Here is a 21,181-nt window from a genome sequence, read left to right as displayed (position 1 = left end):
ATCTTCATTCTCTTTTTAACAGCGGCACATACAAGCCTGCCAGAATCTATGGAAATAATACTTGCAGAATGTGTACTAGTGGCATTAACACACTTCCCAAAGAACATCGTCCCGATGTCATAACATAATTACCAGATGAAAACAAAACACATACGATAAGCAGTACACAAGGGGGTGTTCACAGTCACTGTAAGTCTACTCAAGAGAGCTTGACGAATAGTCAACGTTGGTAAGACGGTTTCATTCTCGAAACACGGACGACGTGTGGCTGTTGTGAACGGCGAGATCGACGAGCCATGCCCTCGTCAAGAACCTCATAGTTCACTACGCTGAGACGAAGGAAAACTCTATAGGGACCAAAATAGCAGTGTAACAACTTTTCCGACCGGCTCCGTTGTCGAATGGGAGTCCACAACCATACTCGTTCTCCGGGTTGGTAAGAGACATCGCGACGACGAGCGTTGTACCGCTGCGAGTCAATGCGTTGTTGCTTATAGCTACGTTCGACTGCAAGCTTACGAGCTGCGTCTTCCAGTCTGATAAATTCGTTCGTCTTCACACTAATCTAGTGCCTGTCTGGTACAAGCATGGCATCCAGCATTGTGGTGACCTCCCTGCAGTGAAGCAACCGGAATGGTGTGAATCTAGTTGTTTCTTGCACAGTGGTATTGTAAGCGAACGTGACGTAAGGGAGGATGTCATCCCAGTTTTTGTGGTGTTGGTCAACGTACAAGGATAGCATGTCGTTGATCGTATTGTTTAGTCGCTCATTAAGGCCGTTGCTTTGTCGGTGGTATGCAGTTGTTTTTCGATGTAGTGTGCCGCTAAGCTGCATGACGTCTTGTATCATCGGAGCGGTAAAAGCTGTGCCACGATCAGTTATGACAACTGCTGGTGCTCCATCTCAGAGTTCGATGTTCTTCATGAAAAAGTGTGCAGTCTCAATCGTGCTGCCACGTTTTAATGCTTTCGTTTCGAAGTAGTGCGTCATATAATCAGTAGCGACTACAATCCAGCGATTGCCGTCACGAGACTTGGGAAAAGGTCCGAGCAGATCCATGCCGATTTGTTGGAACAGTTGTGTTGGAGGAGCGACGGCATTCAAACAGCCGGCTGGGCGCTGATGTTGTGTTTTACGGCGCTGGTACTCGTGACATGTTTTCACGCAATGCTTCACGTCTCGATTGAGCTTGGGCCAGTAGTAGTGTTGGCAAATCCGGCCAACGTACGTGCAAATTCTGGGTGGCCTGTGGAAGGCTCATCGTGACAGGTGGACAAGACATCGGCTCGTAACACTGGCGGGACGACGAGAGGTTCTCAGTCGCGTAAGGGTCGAAGTTTCTTTTATATATAGAGGATATCTCTGCGAACGCAGAGCGATGATTGCGAGCGGGCGAATGCTGGTGGTGGATGTGGCTTACGACCTTCAAGATATTCGATGAATTGTCGAAGCTCGTAATCGTTCTTCTGCTGTTCAGCCAAGTCGGATACACTAACGGCGCAGAAAAAACGGCCGTCGAGATCGTGATCACCAGAGGCAGTCGTAAGAGAAGCTCGGGAAAGGTAGTCCACGTCAGAATGCTTCCGGCCAGCCTTGTACGCGCCTGTCAAATTGAACTCCTGAAGGCATAAGCTCCACCTGGCCAGACATCCGGAAAGGTCATGAAGGTGCGCCAACCAGCAGAGCGCATGATGATCGGTAACAAATCTGAACGGGCGACCATACAAGTATGGTGTGAATTTAGCTATTGCCCAGACAACAGCGAGGCGTTCTTCTTTAGTGGTTGTGTAATTCGCCTCCGCAGATGATAAAATCCGGCTTGCTTAAGTAATATGGCGTTCGACGCCACCTAGCCACTGACCGAGGACTGCACCAAGGCTGATGTTACTGGCGTCTGTGTGTAGTTCAGTGTCGGCATCTTCGTCGTAGTGTCCGAGTGAGGGCTCATCCTAGATACGCTGCTGGAGCTCGGAGAAAGCGCGTCTTTGCTCAGGGCCCCGCACAAAGGGAACATCTTTTGTCAGACGAGTGAGGGGTTCAGCAATGTTTGCGAAATTTTGCACAAAACATCTGTAGTATGCGCAGAGGCCTAAAAATTGACTTACATCACGTTTGTTGGCAGGTGGTGGAAAATCTGCGACATCCAATGTTTTTTCTGGGTCCAGCCGAATACCATCATTCCTAACAAGGTGGCCGAGGAACTTTATTCCTTGTAACAAAAATGACAATTTTCTGGTTTCCGTGATAGGCCTGCCGTGCGAATTGCCGCAAACACAAATCTATCTATCTATCTATCTATCTATCTATCTATCTATCTATCTATCTATCTATCTATCTATCTATCTATCTATCTATCTATCTATCTATCTATCTATCTATCTATCTATCTATCTATCTATCTATCTATCTATCTATCTATCTATCTATCTATCTATCTATCTATCTATCTATCTATCTATCTATCTATCTATCTATCTATCTATCTATCTATCTAGCTGCCTACGACTTATAGCTCTCCTGGCCGTTTCGATAATGTTATCGATACCAAATCGGTATGGCATAGCATTACTGTATGAAGAACATATTTGACAAGTCATGACATAAAAATCATGCCATCAATGTCACGATTCATGATCCTGCTGCTCTTGCGGTGGTTTCGTTCACATGGCATGTTGCGAAACTGGTATGTTATGAAATTATTGCATATCGAACCCAAGCGACAGACCCTAACATGATAAACATGAGATGCGTGTCATGCAACAACATGACTACACCCTACGATCATGATGCGCTCGCAGCCGTTTCGATAGCTTCGCATGTACCAAACTCACTATTACGCAAAGCAAATGGACGACATAGGTAAATTACACACAAACAAGATCATCACGACAAGCGTGTCATGTAACAACATGACCACATGCCACTATCATGATATGCTCGCGGCCGTTTCGCTAGCTTTACATATGCCAAGTTTGGTATTACGTGACGTCAGTGAATGACGAAGGTATGTGACTGGTGTAAACATGATAATCCTGACACGCGTGTCATGTAAGAACATGACAACATATCATACTCGTAGCGTTCTCGCGGTTGTTTCGCTAGCTCCACATATACTAAGTTTGGTATCACGGGATGTGAATAGATAGCGAAGGTAAATAACACATCCAAACATGATAATAATGGCGCGGAAGTCATGTACGGCATTATTTACCTACACCACGTTACGTTGTGCTGATTTTAAAGTGACATATCAACCTTTCTCATTCGTGCTTCGCATACCATTGATTCCCGCTGTACGTGGAACCTGCCAGTTTTTACTCAATCGTTCTTCCCGATCCCATGAGCATCCGTCGTAGCCTTGATTTTAAATCATGCTGTCTCAGCAACGCATCTCTTTCATGCGTGAAGTCTTTAACATGGGTCATTTAACCAGATTATCAGGCATATCTCTTTACTGCGCTTCCTCTTTCTTAACTTCGTCAACGCATCATTCCACCAGCCAAGCATGGAATTTTCGCAAGCTTCAACACCTTTCATCAGAAGCAAATGTTGGAGTAGCAAGAGCATCACTCGCCTGCACCTAATTGTAAAGTAAATGATTGTTTACGTGATAAGTTGCAGCGTGATGCTGCTTGAATAAGACTCTGTCCTTCCGCCGGAGAACTTCTGATTCGCATTCATATATATTTACTAAGTCGCAAAGCAAACGCCACAAAGATGTTTGACATGCCCCTGCCGCTAGCCGCGGGTTGTTTACGGGGTAAACCGATTAGACGTATTAAAAGCTTTTCAGATCAGACTGAAAAAATTTGGTCCAAAGGCCAACACTAAATGAGCTCTTTTTTTTCTCACTTCTTAAGCGCCCATGATTTTAAGAGAAAGAAGAGATATGAAGCAGCTTAAAAAGAAAGTACGTCCTATGTCATTAACCATGTCTCTAATGCAGGGCTCGTGGCTTACCGGGTCGCTTCATTTGCTTTAGCGCCGACGCACGATATGCGTCAGCACGTACGACATCCTGCTTCAAATAGCAAAATTATATCAGCTTTCTCTTTGCGGACTTCCACTAGCCCCACTAATGGACGCCTATCAGCTTTAATCGAAGCGTTGAAGCGATCACTTAGTGCAACAGCTTACCCGCACTTGGAAAGGTTAGGTGTTCTTAAACGCTCATTAGGCGTTCATGCCACGCTTTATTTAGAAATAATCAAGTTCTTACTTACTTTTACTTGATTACAGCTCCTTAGGGCATTGACATTTAATAAGAATGATAATTGAGATTTTGCTAACGCTCACAGAACAAAATGTTTTTATGTGCTTTTCAAGGAAATATTGAATGATAACGGTGAGGTGACGTTATATTTTTACTCTCAATGTGGTATAAATCAAGAACCAGTCATTATTATCACTCGTGAGTAAAAATTTCTTGTAGTCTAGGCTCTTAAAAGTTTTTCTCTTGTTGGTACATTTGTAAAAGCTGCTGGCGCATATGTCGCATCATTTTCGATGAAAATATTTTGATTATTTATTGTGGTTACGAGTGGAAGCCTGACATGGCAAAGACAGGTAATAACTATGACTTTCTTTGCTGAACTCTTTAACGGTATAAAAAAAAACAAGAGGGCTGTCTATTCACATAATTGTATTAGTCAGGAGTCACTGCACTGATACATCTAATCAACACACATTAAAACTAAACACGCAGTTTCACTGGGCTGTCTCCAACAAGGTATTGAGCTCTGATCCATTCCTGTCCTTTTATTATTTTATAACGGGGAACCCGCCCTGGCAGATGATGCCTTAAGGCTGTATGTAAGTATTAATAGCTCAGCTGCATGCTTGTCGATTGATCACATGCTGGGAGGGGCCAATTGGCAAAAAAAACTAGAAGTAAAAGTTCCACACTCACCGTTATGGCTTCGAGTGGCGCTGGTTAACACTACTGGGATTGTACGGACTAGAATACCCAGTAAAGTGGACGAGAATAAAATAAAAACACCATATCTCAAATGGCAGAGCATTGGGCATGTTATGCAAAGATGGCATTTTCTGTCCCGGCTGGCGGCAAGTTGTCCTCTTGTCCACTTTGATTCCTCCTCATTTGTGTCAGAATTATAGCCATATACAACAGCTAAAAACTGCAATGCCTCGCACGGCTTTATCGGCTTGATTGCCATTTGGTTTGATTGCCTTAGCGAGGTAGCATTGCAGACATGCGTTGCTTTTAAATATATGTTGGAAGTGTTTATTATTTATACGAATATTCAACTGCTGAAAAATTGTTGAAGGATAATTTCAATTGTTTTACCAAGACGCCTACAGTGATTACTTTGAGATTAACATAGCGCCGCAACAATACGTGATGTGTGCTCATGCCTATTAAAGCTATTTATAAGGGAATCCTCGTCTACTAACATTACCTCGGCAATGTTAAGTTTGGTTGTTATATATTGTCTAATTAATGCATTTTCGGTAATTGAGACAACTCACTTTGCTCCCATAGTAGAGTAGGCGGAAATGTTGTAGGCCCGTGTACTCGGATTTGGGTGCACGTTAAAGAACCCCAGGTGATCAAAGTTTCCGCAGCCCTCCACTACGGCGTCTCTCATAATCATATGGTGGTTTTGGGACGTTAAACGCCACAAATCAATCAATTCCATAGTTGAGAACGAAGTGCTCAAAATTCTTCAACACGTTGTTCTAAACAGAGGCACGGCCGGACCGGAAATGAGCTCGAGCGCGCAGATTGCGCGCGTGCCGCTTCTTTAGCCGGAAGTGACGCAAGTTAGACGATTCTTCATCGTTAAAAGAGCGTGTTAGCCGAACGCTCTTGTGTCCTCGGCTCACGCCGTAATTTTTGTCGGCAGAGCCTAATAAAGTGTGAGGCCCTGGGATGGCTTTATGCTCTCCAACAGTATAAAGTACCAAGTACTCAAAATCGTTAACAACTTTTGCTTAACAACGATGTTGAGGCCCCCGGGGCGGTATTATGCTCTCTCATGATGGAGTACCTAGTACTCTGAATCGTTAACAGCTTTTTTCAAACACACCGAAATGTTACCGTGCCTAATGGCATCACCTGTAACATTGCGACTACCTACAAGGTGGGCGCAATGAAATTTTTGTCGATGCGGCTTCATCAGTTGTGAGGCCCACGGAAAGGCTTTATGCTCTCCCATAGTAGAAAGCGAAGAACTCTGAATTTTTAAACACTTTTTCTTAACATTGAATGTACATGTTCCTTCCCCGCCATCTCATATCCATGGTCATGTAAATGAAGAATGTTTTGCCACCACCATTAATGTATGCATCTAACAAGAAAATTTTATTGGTCGGAGAAGAAAAATTCATTTTTATGAACACCAAGTGCTCCAAATGCAGTACTCTAAATCATTAAAACGTTTTTAAACCATGCCCGATTGGGCCTACCCAGGTGACGCTGAGTTAGCTCACGACTATTGTGGACCTAATAAAGTCATTTCACTGACTCAATCTCTACCCACAAAAACTTCGTGTAACTTGAACGGCTTCCTGTTCTCCGATAATGAAGTATGAAGTACTCTAAATCATTAAAATTACACTATCCTACTAAAGTGAACCATGAGTCTACAGCATGCGAAGCAGCGCATGGGTCGGCCTAAAGTTCCGTTTATCACGGCCATTTTCACGTGTCCTCCTTGAAGGCGCAGCACATCACTGCAGTTTCTGGTGCTGTTACTCGTCCCGAACTCTTGTTGTAGATCGGGACGCGGGTTCGTTGCCACGCCACACGAGATCACGTGGGTTCATGGCACGTCTACAAAATATCGTTCCCTGATGCCATCACGGGATCGCTGAGAGAGTGCAAGCAGGAGAGGTCACAGCCTCTTACACAGACACACGCTGGACAGGTTTCGCTGGCGCGTCCCTGCGCGTTCCATGTGCGATACAACGCGTTGGTTCATCGCGCGTCCACGCAGTCTTCATCTTCTTCTCTCTCAGTGACGCGCTTTCTGGCTTGCGCGCCGCTCGAACGAGGGTGGCTACATACTATTTTTTACAAATGCCGCTATTCATCTTACGTAGAGTACAGTGGAACCTTTTTTTTCGAAACATGACCTAGCATTAGCATTCTGGAGACAAACTATGTGTTTATTGTATTTGAACCTTGCTCTTCTATCATGTATAAAACGAAAGTACTGACCAATCTGCAGTGACTGCAAAGAATTTACCTATTATGATATAAAAAACCTGGGGGCTGTATTACACCTGTTCATAGAGAACTAATGTCTTTACCCGCGAGACTGCTGCAAATAGAAATATACCAAAAGGCTTTGAAATGCATCGTCAGAAACGTTTGAACCAAGTAGTTTTATGTTTACTTTTTATAGACAATACGTGCTTTGCGCATATTTACCTATTGAGGTGAAAAATTTTAATATCCTCTCAAACAGTAGAATTCACTGTCAGTGTCGGTGGCCTCAGCATCAACATGAGTTGTGCAAAAAACGAAGTGGTGCAAATGCAAGGCAGCCCTACCTTATCTCCACCAGCCTTTTTGTGTTGCACTATTCTTATATTCAATTGTGTGTTACCAACCAACCTGCCCGAATACGCATGTTTAATCGGCGCAAAGAACCTAAGCTCATAAACTAACAGGGGCATCAACAAAAATACGGGGCGAGAGATCCCTACAGAATGTTTGTTTTCCGACAAAAAATATTTCAATATGTTTTGGAATAACCAGATCGCAGTGAGCATTTTTCCAATCCTGTGTTTCTTGACGTACCGTCTTTTTCATTCTAGGCTTTTATAAAACGGAACGATTATATTTGATCTAACAGACGGCAAATGTTTGCTCCTTTGCTACAGTATTCTGAAAGCGTGAGCTACCATTTTTTTACTTTTTGTTTTTTTACTTGTTTTTAATGAGTTGGCATGTGACGAAATATAACTTTGGTTATTAGTACAGATGATCACGAAGCGAGAAAATTATAGGTGGTTTGAGGCAATCGTCGACGTCAAACACAGCAATCATCAGGTGTTCCTTTTGGTGGAAACACTCAGAAACTTGAGACATTACAAAGAGGAAAAGGAGGTGCGCGAGTGGAGATTGCACTTCCGTCTCATCGTGTGATGAAACTCCCCAGGGTGCGTCTCCCTCATCACGGCTGTGTTAGCACTAAACGCGTGAGCTGCACATGGAACACGTCCCCTGTAGACTCCATCGTTGTTCAAAGTCAGGAGGCGGCTGGATGCTCAGAGACGCCGAAAGGAAGTTTCTTCCCCGACGACGAAACGGCGTCATCCGATGAAAACAGGCGTTGGTACGCCAAAGTTGGCCGCGGTTTCAGTCTCATGTTTGTGTTATGTCTCAAGGGTAAACATACAGCGCGTATCTGCGCTGTCTCGCAGTGGGGCTGGAGCTGTGAGGGTTCTCACTTTCCAGTAGTTAGGCATCGGCTTAAGCTAAAAATTGACGTGTTACTTGACTCCCTAACATTCTTGCTTTACACTGCGTTTCTCGCGTTTGTCTTCGCTTCGCTCTGCATGGTGGCCGTATAGGGCAGACTTCCCACCCTCCCCTCAGGTACTAAGACGGACAGCCGCACGTGTAAGCCTAGTGGTAGGATTAGGCTGCTATATCATCATGCTGCTAAGCATCCTCTGGTTTCTTGAGACTTATAAAGCAGCACCGCAAGCAGTGTATAGTGGTTCTCAAGACTAGAGCCGCTACTGAACATGCGGGATTTTTAGCCTGACAAAAGCAGCCCGATGCTGCTTGACTGCCAAGTCTCAATGTAAACTTCGTACCACGCGTGCTCTCTGACCAGTGTCATGTGTATTATGTGTTTGGTACCATCGCCAAGTAATAAAGAAAGAAAAATTGGTGCTTACATCAGTGGTTAAGGCGCTTGCCTTCACACCATCATGTCTTAGGTCCAAATAGCAGTTGTGCAGTAGAACTCCTTTTTTCTTCGTCAGTAAAATGCATTCATATGATCCACATGCATTCGATCAACGAAAGCGTTCGTGCTTAGTTTATTGGTTAAGGCACGCGCCTTGGGAGCTGAGGAACCAGGTTGGAAATTTACATCTTTTTTTTGCGCTGGTAGGACACATACACATGATGTCTATGCATTCGGAAAAACAAGCGTTGGCAGTTAGCTAAATGGACACTTATTGTGAGTACGTTTCTGATAAAGAAGCGTACAGCCTTATAGCCTTTGAAAATCTTGTATTTCTTTGGCTTCTAAATAATTTGAACATTTTGTGGAAACTGATTGTGAGTTTGCTTCTGATAAAAAAAAACAGGAAACACATATCCTTTGGAAATCGTGTGTTTCTTGCTTTCTGAAAGATTTGTTCAATTTCGTGAAAAGTGACGGTGGGCGCACTTCTGACCAAGAAGGTAAGCCTTATATTCTTCGGCAGGACGCATTCACATGAATCATGTATATGAGGGCCAAGGAAGGGTTGTTGCCTACCTCATTGGTTAAGGTACTCGCATTCAGAGCTTGGGGGCCTGCATTCGAATTCCAGTGCTGTGATGAAAGTCTGTTTTTTTTCTCGTCGGTACGACGCAATCACATGGTTCATATACATTTTGGACAACAAAGCGTTGTTGCTTAGCCAGAGGCCGGTCACTTCGATTACTTTTGGTGTTAGAAACAAAGCACCCACCATTGTTTTGGTATGACGCAAAAAATTAGCAACTTTTGCATGTGTGGCCTTTCCTTTCCAACATACGCATTTAAAGGTTAGGTAATTAAGTGTAGAAATAAAATGTGCTGATAGCCATTTTCTTCTTTCAGCAAACTATGGATTTATCCAGGCTTGGAATTCGTTGCGCCGACGTGCGGAGCTTTAGCTCTTATCTATTCTGCTGCCATTCTGCTCGTCAGCTCCCCCCTTTACATGACAAGGATAGTTGTCCACCGGATAGTTCAATGAAATATTTTCTCTCTTTCTCTGCCCGTTCGTCTAGTCCAGCCGTTTTCACTGTGCACGTGTGAAAGTTTTAAGAATGCCTTGAAGGTAAAATTTTTGGTGTTTGCGAGTGTGAACGGGCTCAAGATGTCGATGAAAGTAAAAATTGCTTCCGTGTCTGCATGTTTCACTGCAAATTTCGTTAAAAGACGATAATCTTGCGTCTGGAGAGAAGAAAGATAACATTTATCTGATGTTGTGTGAGAAATTCGGTGAATGGTATTCTGGAGGCGCTGCGAGTGCCTTGATGCGTGCATGCAGCGAATGCGAATGAGCGTATTGAAGAACGCGAGACATGAGCACTATCTGGCAGTTATTTTGGAAAACGAAGTGCGCAGCGTGCGCACCTGTCTCGGAGGCCATAACGTGTAGAACGCAAGGCGACGGGTAGGTGCCACCGCCATGTCGTTTCAGCAAAGCGATAGAAACACTTGCCTTTTCGTGCATAGCGTTGCATTGTCAGCGCAGTGCGATAAACGCTATGGTCCTTAGGATTACTTATGCATCCCTTCTCTATATAAAGAAACAGATGCAAAATATTGACGTGTTGTTATTGTGCCGCAGATATGTGAAATATCTGCTTTTTAACCTACAATCGCACAAGTATGAACACTGAAACTTGAGCATTATAGGCGGGCGCTGCGGATGGGGCAGGATTTAGGCCGTTTGGAGTATCATTTCAGGGGAGAAATAGACATGTGCGCCGACATACATACATACATACATACATACATACATACATACATACATACATACATACATACATACATACATACATACATACATACATACATACATACATACATACATACATACATACATACATACAAACAAAAGGGCAGACAGACCAAAATTTATGCGTAGGAGGCCCCAAGAAAGACTATCATCTTTAAGAAAGGACAAAAAGCGTACTGCGCTGCGTTGTGGTGCAACAACTCGGAAGGAAATTTTGCAGGGAAACTTTTCCGCTTTCCAGCGGCCGACAGGTAAGCGCATGCACTCTTTCTTCGGTACAAAAATGCACGCGCTATTCTTATCAAAACAATTACAGGGCGAACAGAAACATTTGTGTTGCTGCTTTACAGTCAAGCTCATTTTTATTTTGGCACTGTGCGTTTATCAGTAATGTGGTAAGAGTGTAAAGCCATTGGGAGGCAATTTATCGTGAGCCAATTGACTCCAGCTGACTCGCAGACAGAAATTTAACTTCACTATCGGTTTTGTTAACGGTAGCTCGTACTATTTTTTTTTCAAGAATATATCTCAAAAAGTATGTTTGCTGAACGGGCTTCTTTGATGAACCGCATCGGCTTTAGAGCATTACGGCGACCAAATTTCAATGTGTAAGATATAACCCCCAGATTTATTGACTTAACCATGATAGCTTACATTCCGTGTTACGATCACTTCGTGTTACCCGCGTTAAGGCCAAGCTGCGTTTCGTTTTCGAACTTGTGAAACGTTGTTTTCTTTCTTTTAGGGGCGAAGCTCTTTATAGTGGCACTCGTTTGTCCCTCGTAGACGTTGTGGTAGTGTGCAATAAGAATAACATTTTGACCGCCAAGGTGGTGCCGGTGAGAGATTCCTTCTGTGCATTGTTGAGCAATAAAAGATAGTGCTCAATGTACATGTCAATGGCTGTTAAGGGGGAGTGAGAGACAGGAAAATTCGGCTTTTGTTAACGCGCACGCTGCGATCCCCATTAGCAGCCATTGGCATGTACATTGAGCACTATCTGACAAGAAAGGGTTGCTACGTTATACTCGCTGGGCGTAACCTCCTAGGTTTTAGAAAGGTTTAGCGAGAGTTAAGCCACAGTTCCATGAATACAGTGAACTAGTATATACCATGAACTTGAGGTGGTTAAAGGTGGGAAGTAGACATGAAGCGCAAGCAGTAAGAAAGTGTGTGTGTTCCTCCTCTCGTTCACTCCTTGGAATGTCCGCTGGATGGCGGTGCTTCTATAGGAGGAACATATAATGAAAAGATGCGAGATGGTGGTACTTGGAGTGTTGAATAGGTGGACGAACCGACACACAGACAGATGCATGGACGGACGGCCGCACGGATGGCTGCATGGACGGATGGACGCATGGATGGACGCAGGAGCGGATGCATGGACGAAAGCAGGGACAGACGCACAGATGAACGTGCGGACGCACGAACAGACGCACGCACGGATGGGCAGATGGACGCTCGGGCGGCCACACAGACGCACGCATGGATGGACGTAAGCAAGAACGAATGGACGGACGGATGCTTCGCCACACTATCCGTCATTCACTCCGTGGATATGCTGCCATTTTTTTTTTTTTTGGTCAGGCGGCACTGAGTTGGTCTCTCGTGTGGCTCTGGGACAGCAGCGTTCTCAGGGAGGCTTTGCTTTCCCTTCAGTGTCCATACGCTGTCGGCCGCTGGCACTGCGCTTCCTTTTGCGCCTAGTGCAGGGGGAGGAATCTCCGCACAAACGCTTGCATATTACTTTCTGGGTACTCACCTTCGGCATTTGATGCCTAATGTGCACCTTAACAGGGGGCCGCAGTCAATAACACTTCCTGCGTTTTATGCAACAACTGTTGGATTTTTTCGCCATGTCCACCCGAGCTGTCCTGGCATAGATGTTTTGAACAACCACATAGTTGAGACAACTGCTGCTTTGTTGCCTCCGTTGGTCCCCCAGCCTGCCGTGCTCGCTCTAGACGGGTGTCTTGGAGCACGTTAACGGCTTCTTTTCTGCCTGGACACCTCCGGGACTTTATGTGGCGCCTGGGATAGGGTGTGCTTCCCTCTCTCGACCGCCTCGAATGTTTGAGAGTGGTCCAGTCAGCAACATGGCCGAACTGCTCCCTTGGGGAAACAAACCAGCATTTTCTGAGGCATTGTGTCATTGTTCGCGTTTTTTGCAGAGCCGTACATGCCAGATTTCGCTGCCTCAGAGTAAATCGCTTCGTTTCTTTTGGGCGTTGTTCGCGAGGCCGCTTCGCTTGTCTTCTCAATGTGGCCTGCTCTTTCTGCCTTTGGCGCAACCACTGCGGTGGTTGCTGCGGGCCGCCGCCGCCGCGCGCTCTACCCGATCCTAGAGCGCTTGTACTCGGAGCTGCTGTCTGTTTTGTCGGAGGAGCTCTTCTTTCTATAGGTGAAGAGGAATTTCTTCGGCACTAATCTTGCCCTTTTGTGTCGGTATCTGACGGACTAGTGAAACTTGTCTTTCAGCCGGCCTGGTATAGGTAGGCTGATGTGTCGATGCGGCGGCAGAAATGGCATGCCAACATGTAAATATGCAAAATGTACATATTTATGTTGTATTTGTGTCTCTTGTTTACCTTGAAATGTTTTTTGTGATTGTGTTTGTGGGAACCATCGAATGTACATGTTCTTTCAACGTCATCTGATATCCATGTTCATGTAAATGACGTCTCTTTTGTCATCATTGTTAGAGTATGTCTAAAAAGGAAATGTTCTGTTGAGTGTTATTGACGTTTGTAACAATAATTTTTTTTTTCTAAACAGGGAAAGCAATGGGTACAAATATAACTAGCTTCACTACTTGCTCACTTTCGTCACATAATTTCAAGTCATGCTGGTAATTGAGTTAAAATTCAAGAGCGCAAGGTGTACGCGAGAAGGCGAGCACATGGAGGCGATTTAACTGCTCCAGCTTTGCTGTTTAGCGCTTCTAGTGATTTCCGAGTCCGAAGATTATATTTCGGCTGGCCATATTGTGCGATTTCGTTTTTCTACGTCACTTCTTTGATTTCTTTCCCCTGAAGCATGCCGCACGCAGATCTCGCCGATAAGACAGCGAAGAACGACCCCATGACGTAATTACGCAACAATAAGTGGCTGCAACGGCGCATGCACAATGGTCGAAGGATCACGGTCAAGAAATTTTCACTCGCGGGTGGCCCACCTCCCTTTTTTCAATCGCCGCCGCTCGCGCTGAGAATTCTGCAGACAGCAGTTCTCAGGCGCCATATGTGATGGCTTGGTTCAGGCACGGGGCGTGCGATAGTCGTAGTACGTATGAGTCGCGTTTCAACTTTTTTCTTGTGTGTAGATTTTACCTGAGGCCTTTATCTGGTCCTATGGAACAGTGTACCAGGAACCGCGTGACCACGTTCAAGCACCACTGCGAGCTCTGTCTTCGCCAAAAAAAAATTGGGTGAGTGTCCATATCACAGACCGGCGAAGTGTTCGGGCCTTGTTCACCGAACATAACTCACTATAGTTTCATCGTTCAACCCAAGTTTAAGGTTACATGCAACTTTAGTGAGCGGACTCCTTGAATTAGACCCCCGTTGGTCTAACTCTTCGAGACACGGGTGCACTTTCATGCTTAGTGGACGGTTTGGCAGGTAGGTAGCTTTGTTAGGCCTGTGTCAACGGGAGATGGGCCTGACCCGGAATGCCTGTGGTTCTCGTGCGGCCACTATTCCGTGCCAATAGGAAGGTTTAGAATAACGTTCGCAGGTGTTTCGGACGCCATATGAGTTTTAAAATAGTGTTCATTCCCCCTAGAAAGAAGTCTAGGGTTTTTTGCCGTGACCGAAAACCCTAATGCACGGAAGCTACACACAGCTTTTTGCGGGCGTAGCGGACCGCGATCGTCACACGCCATTTCCGATTTACTGTGGGTGGGCCGCGACCGCGAACGGCGGCTCGCGTTACGACGCATCCACGAAGGCAGTAACCCCACCGCAAGGGCTCGCGGTGTGCCATTCTAGAACTCCCTAATAGGGAGTTTTAGAATAACGTTTGCAGGCGCTGTGGGCGTTGCTGTGGGCATTGGCATAGCGGGCACCATATGAGGTTTAGAATGTTTGCCTCTTCCAAGGAATAATCTAGGGACTTTGGCTGCCCCGCAAACTCAAATGCACGGAAACTACACTTAGCCTCGACACCAGCACTTCGTGGGCCTCGCGGGCTATGTTCGCCGCACGCTATTTCGGAATTTCTGTGGGCGGACCGCCAACGCGATCGGCAGCTCACGTATGACGCATGCGCAGTGGCAGCGACTGCACCACAAGGGCTCACAATGCGCTATTCTAAACCTCCCTATTGTGTTTTGCGTGCGGAATATGGTTTTCTATGGTCGCAACGCGGCGTTCTGGTGCTTCACCCCGGCTTGTCCTTGCACTTCAAGAAATTGGCAACGTCTTAACTTCATGTCTGTGCTGTGTCAATTTTTATGAACGGGAACACGGCGGCGCGTGGCCTGCACGCTATGGCGGCTGCTGGAAGTGCGTTCAAGCGGGAGCGATACCAAACACAGTCTCTTTTCGCATTATCTCGCGGTGAGCAAAGCAACCATTCGTTGCTGATATGGAACCAGCGGAAAGATTGCGACCCCTCTCTCTTCAAGGTGATTACGCGAGAGCTGGTAATCGTTTTGAAAGAGGAGGGGTTGTAAGTTTGCCGTTCTATATCAGCAACGAATGGTTGTTTTGCTCGCCACGAGATGACGCGAAAAGAGACTGTGGTTGCTATCGCTTCCACTTGAACGCACTTCCAGCAGCCGCCATAGCGGGCAGACAACGCGCAGCCGTGTTACCTTTCACAAAAATTGACACTATAGAACGCGCCTCGCCGAGAACCTGCTATGGGTGGAGCGCATGCATGTGGGTTAACTTGTTTTATCGGTAACGTTAGCTCATCTGAGTTTGAGTGCCACTCATTGCAGCTGAGATCTTTTTCAAGATTTATGTGATCCCTTTACAGAGATAACCCTTGTCCTGCTATTTTTTTTTGCAGCTAAATCTTTGCGTCTAAGTAAGAGAGTACTAATGAGCCATCTGTGGCTTCGCGCTCAAGCGTTATTCGTGAGACTGTGTTTATTATATTTTTTACGCCTGTCTTCATCTCTCAACAAGTCTTGGTTTCATTTCAGGAGCGTTCACGTACTGTACAGTACTCACGCATTGAAATCGGACACTCGGAACGCGTGGCCGTCGGCACAGATAGCGCAGCTCGTGAGTGCTCGGGGAACCAAGGTGTTGCATTGTGGTATTGAACGAGGGGGAGAACATCTGCGGAGCAGGATTGCTGCTTCCGGTCACCAATGAGTTGGCGTGTAGTTAACCATATCCACACTGCCCGCGTTGCGTTGCCAGGCTAGCGCGCTTTCGCATGCCAACCAAAATGGCTGACCAGTAGTCACCCTATCGCTGGTGTACAGTACTTATATTGCGGCGCGAGCAGACGACACTCCCGTTCTGCGCCTTTCGGTGATGCGGCACGCACGCTCTGTAAGTAAGAAACATGATTCGGCTAAGAGATTGCGCCTTGCATACGTTTCCTGTCATGATAAACATAAACATCTGCACAAAAGTAGAGCGAGTTAATTACAGGCTTTCTGTCGTGACAAAGAAAAAAATAATCAGTCACAGGCCTGCCAGCGCCACGCTGGCAGGCCTGTGACTGATTATTTTGCACCTGGTTAACTACACGCCAACTCGTTGGCGACCGGAAGCAGCAATCCTGCCCCTCAGATGTTGTCCCCCTCATTCAATGTAACACCGTGGTTCCCTGAGCACCCACAAGCTACGCTGTCTGTTCCCGCGGCCACGCGTTCCGAGTGTGCTATTTCAATCCGTGAGTACTGTACGTACTGACAAGCCACGTGCCACTCTGGCATATCTTCTGCAGTATGGCCAAAGAAGTCTTCATGGCGGACGTGCTACCGGAATTGCGTCAAGTAAGCTTTACTCTCGCATTTCCGTAAAAAAAAAAACAAACAATACATATATATACACGAAGGGCAGTGTTACTTCAGACTTTGTTAACTGCTGCCATCTCTCTTTAAAAATTTGTAATACGAACTTGGCGAAAAGTGCAGGGGGGCTGAAGGGGTGACACCACCGTATAGTAGCTTGGCGTCTTACACGTTGCCTTAAACTCACCATTGAAAATTTGGCTGTGCGGTTGCTGCAAAGTATTGAGCGCATGCGTTTATATAACATTTAGTCTTTCAGGGTCCGCATGTTGCTTGGCATGAGCATGCGCCGCGTGGTAGGTAGCTTCCAAATAAAGCACGCGAGGAAAGTGCGTTAATTTGCCTGTTTCATTTTCTTCGTATTTCGTATTGCTGGTCCGTTACCGTACTTCAATAATCACTGTTGCCGACTTCCAGTCCGGTTATTAATGCAGGTTTGCTGCAGAGGTAACAAATCTTGTACTGGTTGTCGTAGTGGATTATATTGCAATCGGGATATCATTACGCAATTTATACATTCACCAGGGTTTTCTGGTAGTTTGATTCAGTTTTTTGCTAATTTTTGTGTATATAACTAATAAATATACGGTATCAGTGTGTGAGAACCTCGGTCTTAAATATCGATTCTTCGAAACTTATGACTGTTCAGATACGTCTTGCTGTTAATGTGAATTTAATTAGTCAATTATAATCAATGAGTTGCCTAACTTAGAAAACCCTTGTGCTTCTACTTTCATTTGTAGCAAGGGTAATGTTTTGGTAAAATGGATGCCCTTTCATAGAATACGAGGGATTTTATTTCGGCTGTCAGCTCGTAAATATCACGTGGGTCCCGCTGCTAGCAGGCAGAAAGTTTTCCACAGTTGCAGTCGTAGCTACCAGAGGCGTTAACCCTCGCAGGCTTATATGCATATATCTATTCCATAGAGTGAACAAGGGGATGATCTCCGCTGCCGCTCATTTGGTAGAGCACTGGGCCCATTATTTGAAGACCACGGGTTTTGTCCTTGCCATGGGCAAGTTATATTTTCGTTCACTGTATCTCGAGATTGACAACAGTTACCACCTATAACGTCCACTATGCTTTCCTTGTCTTTCTTGTCAGTTAGTTCTAATGTTGTGCCTAATGAAAAGGATCCCTTAAATTTCCCTTTTTATTCATAATTATTTTTACACTGGTAACTTTGTATTTGTAAGACAATTATTTTGAGCAGTTTCCATCTTTAACTTTTTCTGCAGGAATGTTGAGCAACTGTCATGAAATATTAAATTGGCCCAAAAATTTTAACGCATTCGATATTATATAGAAGAAAAGACAATGGCTGTGTTTTGACAGTTGTAATGACTAGTTCTAACGCATAAATGAATACTTAATTACTCATATTTCTTTTTACATAAATAATAAATTCAAAATGCACGTGTGATTTGTTCTTTGTTCTATGCTTTTAGAGCAAAGTATGCACACTTTAGACATTGTTTTTTTAATGTGGCTCGCTTGCAAATCGCTTTCTCTGATTTGGTTGACTGCAGTTTTACGCAACAAATAAGAAATAAGTAATGGCAGTGGCACAGAAAAGCTTTTCGTTTGGCAGTATTGCCATTAGCATTGGTGATGTTTTCTTGTGTCATTGTTTGTATTCTAGTGATTACATATTGATACGTATAGTCGTGCGCGTCATGAAGGATATCGCGCGAGTGTCGACCTGCGTAATGTCTCGGAGGACTAGCGGCAAGTTTCAGAACAGGGAAAATCAAGATAGTGCATTCTTCTCTTTTTCGTTGACTGTTTCCATGCTACAACAATCACCCCTATATACGACAAACTCTGCACCCTATCCTCCTATTTTGAGTTTTCAATTTGTGGCAACAGGCTTATTTTGTGTGGCCTATTATCTCCACATAAGACTACAAGAACACCTAAGCTCACTCTCCTCCGCTAATCCTACTGCTCATCGTCTAGCCAACCATAGCCACTCATGTAGATGTAATCCGCATTTTAATGACACCGTCATTCTTTTACGTCATCATAAAAAGGCAAAAGAATAATGAAAGCTTTTCACATCAACAGATTAAAACAGAAATGAATTAGTCAAACGTATATATACCTTTCATATACAGAATTAGATTATCTCTTGCAAACGTGCATAGCTAGTGCTACTTCGCATTGCCTCTATTTGCTGTATATTACAGCGAAAGCTGTTATGAGATCACAACTCGGGTCATGCACAGTTTCATGTTGTCTGCCGCCACCGGCGTCCGTACCCACATCACGCAAATTGAAAAAAAAAACTTTGCAGCAGTAGGGCTTGAACCTAGGTCCGCTGGGTGCCAGCCTAATATTCTACGACGGAGTTACACCGGTTGCTTGTAAAGTGTTGTCAAACTTGCCTTAGGCAGGCATGACCTAGCACCGTGGTGGTTAAACTCGGGACCACTGGGTGCCAGCCCAGTATTCTACCACTGAGCTACTCAGGTGCTTGTGACTTGTCGAACTTGCCTTAGGCAGTCTTGATGTAAGGAAAGCAATCGCGTTAACACGACTTTTAAAGCGTTTTACGACAGCGAAAGAACAACCAGTCATCGCACAATGCGATTAGCGTAACGGCCAATAATTATCTGCCGTCCAATGCTCCAACTCATTACAAAATCTTGTTCTTGTTTCCCTATTAACTGTGGCGCATACCCAAGTCATCCATAATTCCTCATCCTCGTCAGCCACTGCCTAGACGATTGGCACAAAATTCCTAGCAAGTGTTTAGCGTATACCGCGCTTCTCAGAAGAATAACGAAAAATAGCATAACGAATGCTGGCCTACTACCCAAAAGTTTATCAATAATGCCCAAGTGGGTACCAAGCAAGTGTGCTTGCAGTACTTACCCAATGAGTGTTTTGAAAAAAAACTCTGAAAGGTAGCTTTCGCTGTGACAGTGGTGCGCCTTCCTCGCAGGCCTGGCGTTTTTTTTTTTAATGCTGCCTATATATGTTTTACACGATGGTGTTTTCGAGCTGATATCACCCTGACGTTTTTCACGTGACACCTCTGATGACAATTATTTGGATGATGCTGGGTATATAAAGGACGTTTTTCAAAAAAAAATTAGTTGTGAGTGCAGCACTTGTGTCTTTTCTCGTTCGTGTATTTGTCCTAACGCTGCCCTATAGAACTTCCAATGTACATTGGTTGGTCTAACTATAATGCTGCCTCAATTCTATTAGCTATTTTGGAAATAGATTTTAGAGAAAGGACAGTTAGCTGATCAGTCTTTAATTTTTTACGTCTTTGACGTCTTCTTCATTATGAATTAAATTGATCATGGTGCTCTACCTATATTCTGGTACCCTTCCCGTCAAGAGAGACTTCGTATTACGGTGGCTAGTTTTTCTAACAAAATTGGTCCACCATATTTCAGCATGTCATTTTTACCTTATCCTAACCAGCGGCTTTGCCTCTTTGCGTTCCTTCTAGGGCTTTCTTTACTTCCCCTGTCGTTGCTGGTCGGATCAAGGCTTCCTCTGGGCTAATATTTCTCCTTACGAAATCCTCCTTGTTGTTTTGGCTCCTGTACAGCTCTCTGTAGAACTACTTCGCCACCAGTAGCAGATCCCGCGCAATGGTTTGGGAGTCCTGCAGGCAGAGTGAACCTAACCACGAAGCATGCGTCACCCCCCCCTCCCCCCGAAGCTCACTTTCCCTTGCCTTTCACTCAACCTTATTATTCTCTCTCTCCGCAACTTGAACTATCGGCATTGCCTTCCTTATCCCTTAATCTATACATTCAATATTCGCTTATCCACAAGTTTGTCTTCGCAGCTTTTCAGCTTCTGGTGCTTTTTACAGCCTGCTCGATTCTCTCCATACTAACCTTTTGACGTCGGCTACTTTGCGGCTATTAGGTTAAAATGCTATCTCTATATTGTCGGGTGCAGTTGAGACTTTGATCATTTGTCGTCTCTTAATGAGCTTTTTGGTCTCCTGAGATGGTTTTCTAATGTCTTGGCTTGTGGCTGTATCTCCCACTTCTATTGTACACTCTTTGATGATACTACTAAGATTATTGTTCATTGTGTCAACGCTAACATCGGTTACCTCGTTTAGAGCCACGAATATATTCCGAAGCAAAACTCTGAATCCCTGTACTTTCACTCCAGGCACTAGTTTGTTAATTGGCTTCTTGCGTATCCATTTATTCTTTTGCTTTTTAGAAATCTAGGTGAATACGAGCTCTTACCACTCCATAGTCACTGCATCGGATCTTGCCAACTACTATATACTGTGCAATGCCCGAGTGTGCATGCAGATTGAAGTATATTTCATCTTTGTTTCGTCATTAGGACTTCGCCACGTCCACTTGGGATTTTTCTCCTTCTCTTAAGCATTTATTCATGATCCGTAAAATATCACGTTCTGCAATATCTGCTGATAACTCCCCTCTAGCGTTTCTTGAGCAGCCTCCATATTTCCGCACTTCATGATTTCCGGCCCGTTTCTGGCCTCCTT

This window comes from Rhipicephalus microplus, unplaced genomic scaffold, assembly GCF_043290135.1.
Source record: "Rhipicephalus microplus isolate Deutch F79 unplaced genomic scaffold, USDA_Rmic scaffold_27, whole genome shotgun sequence".
Taxonomy (NCBI): Eukaryota; Metazoa; Arthropoda; class Arachnida; order Ixodida; family Ixodidae; genus Rhipicephalus; species Rhipicephalus microplus.
The sequence above is the reverse complement of the archived record's forward strand: the minus strand, read 5'-3'. Positions refer to the sequence as shown.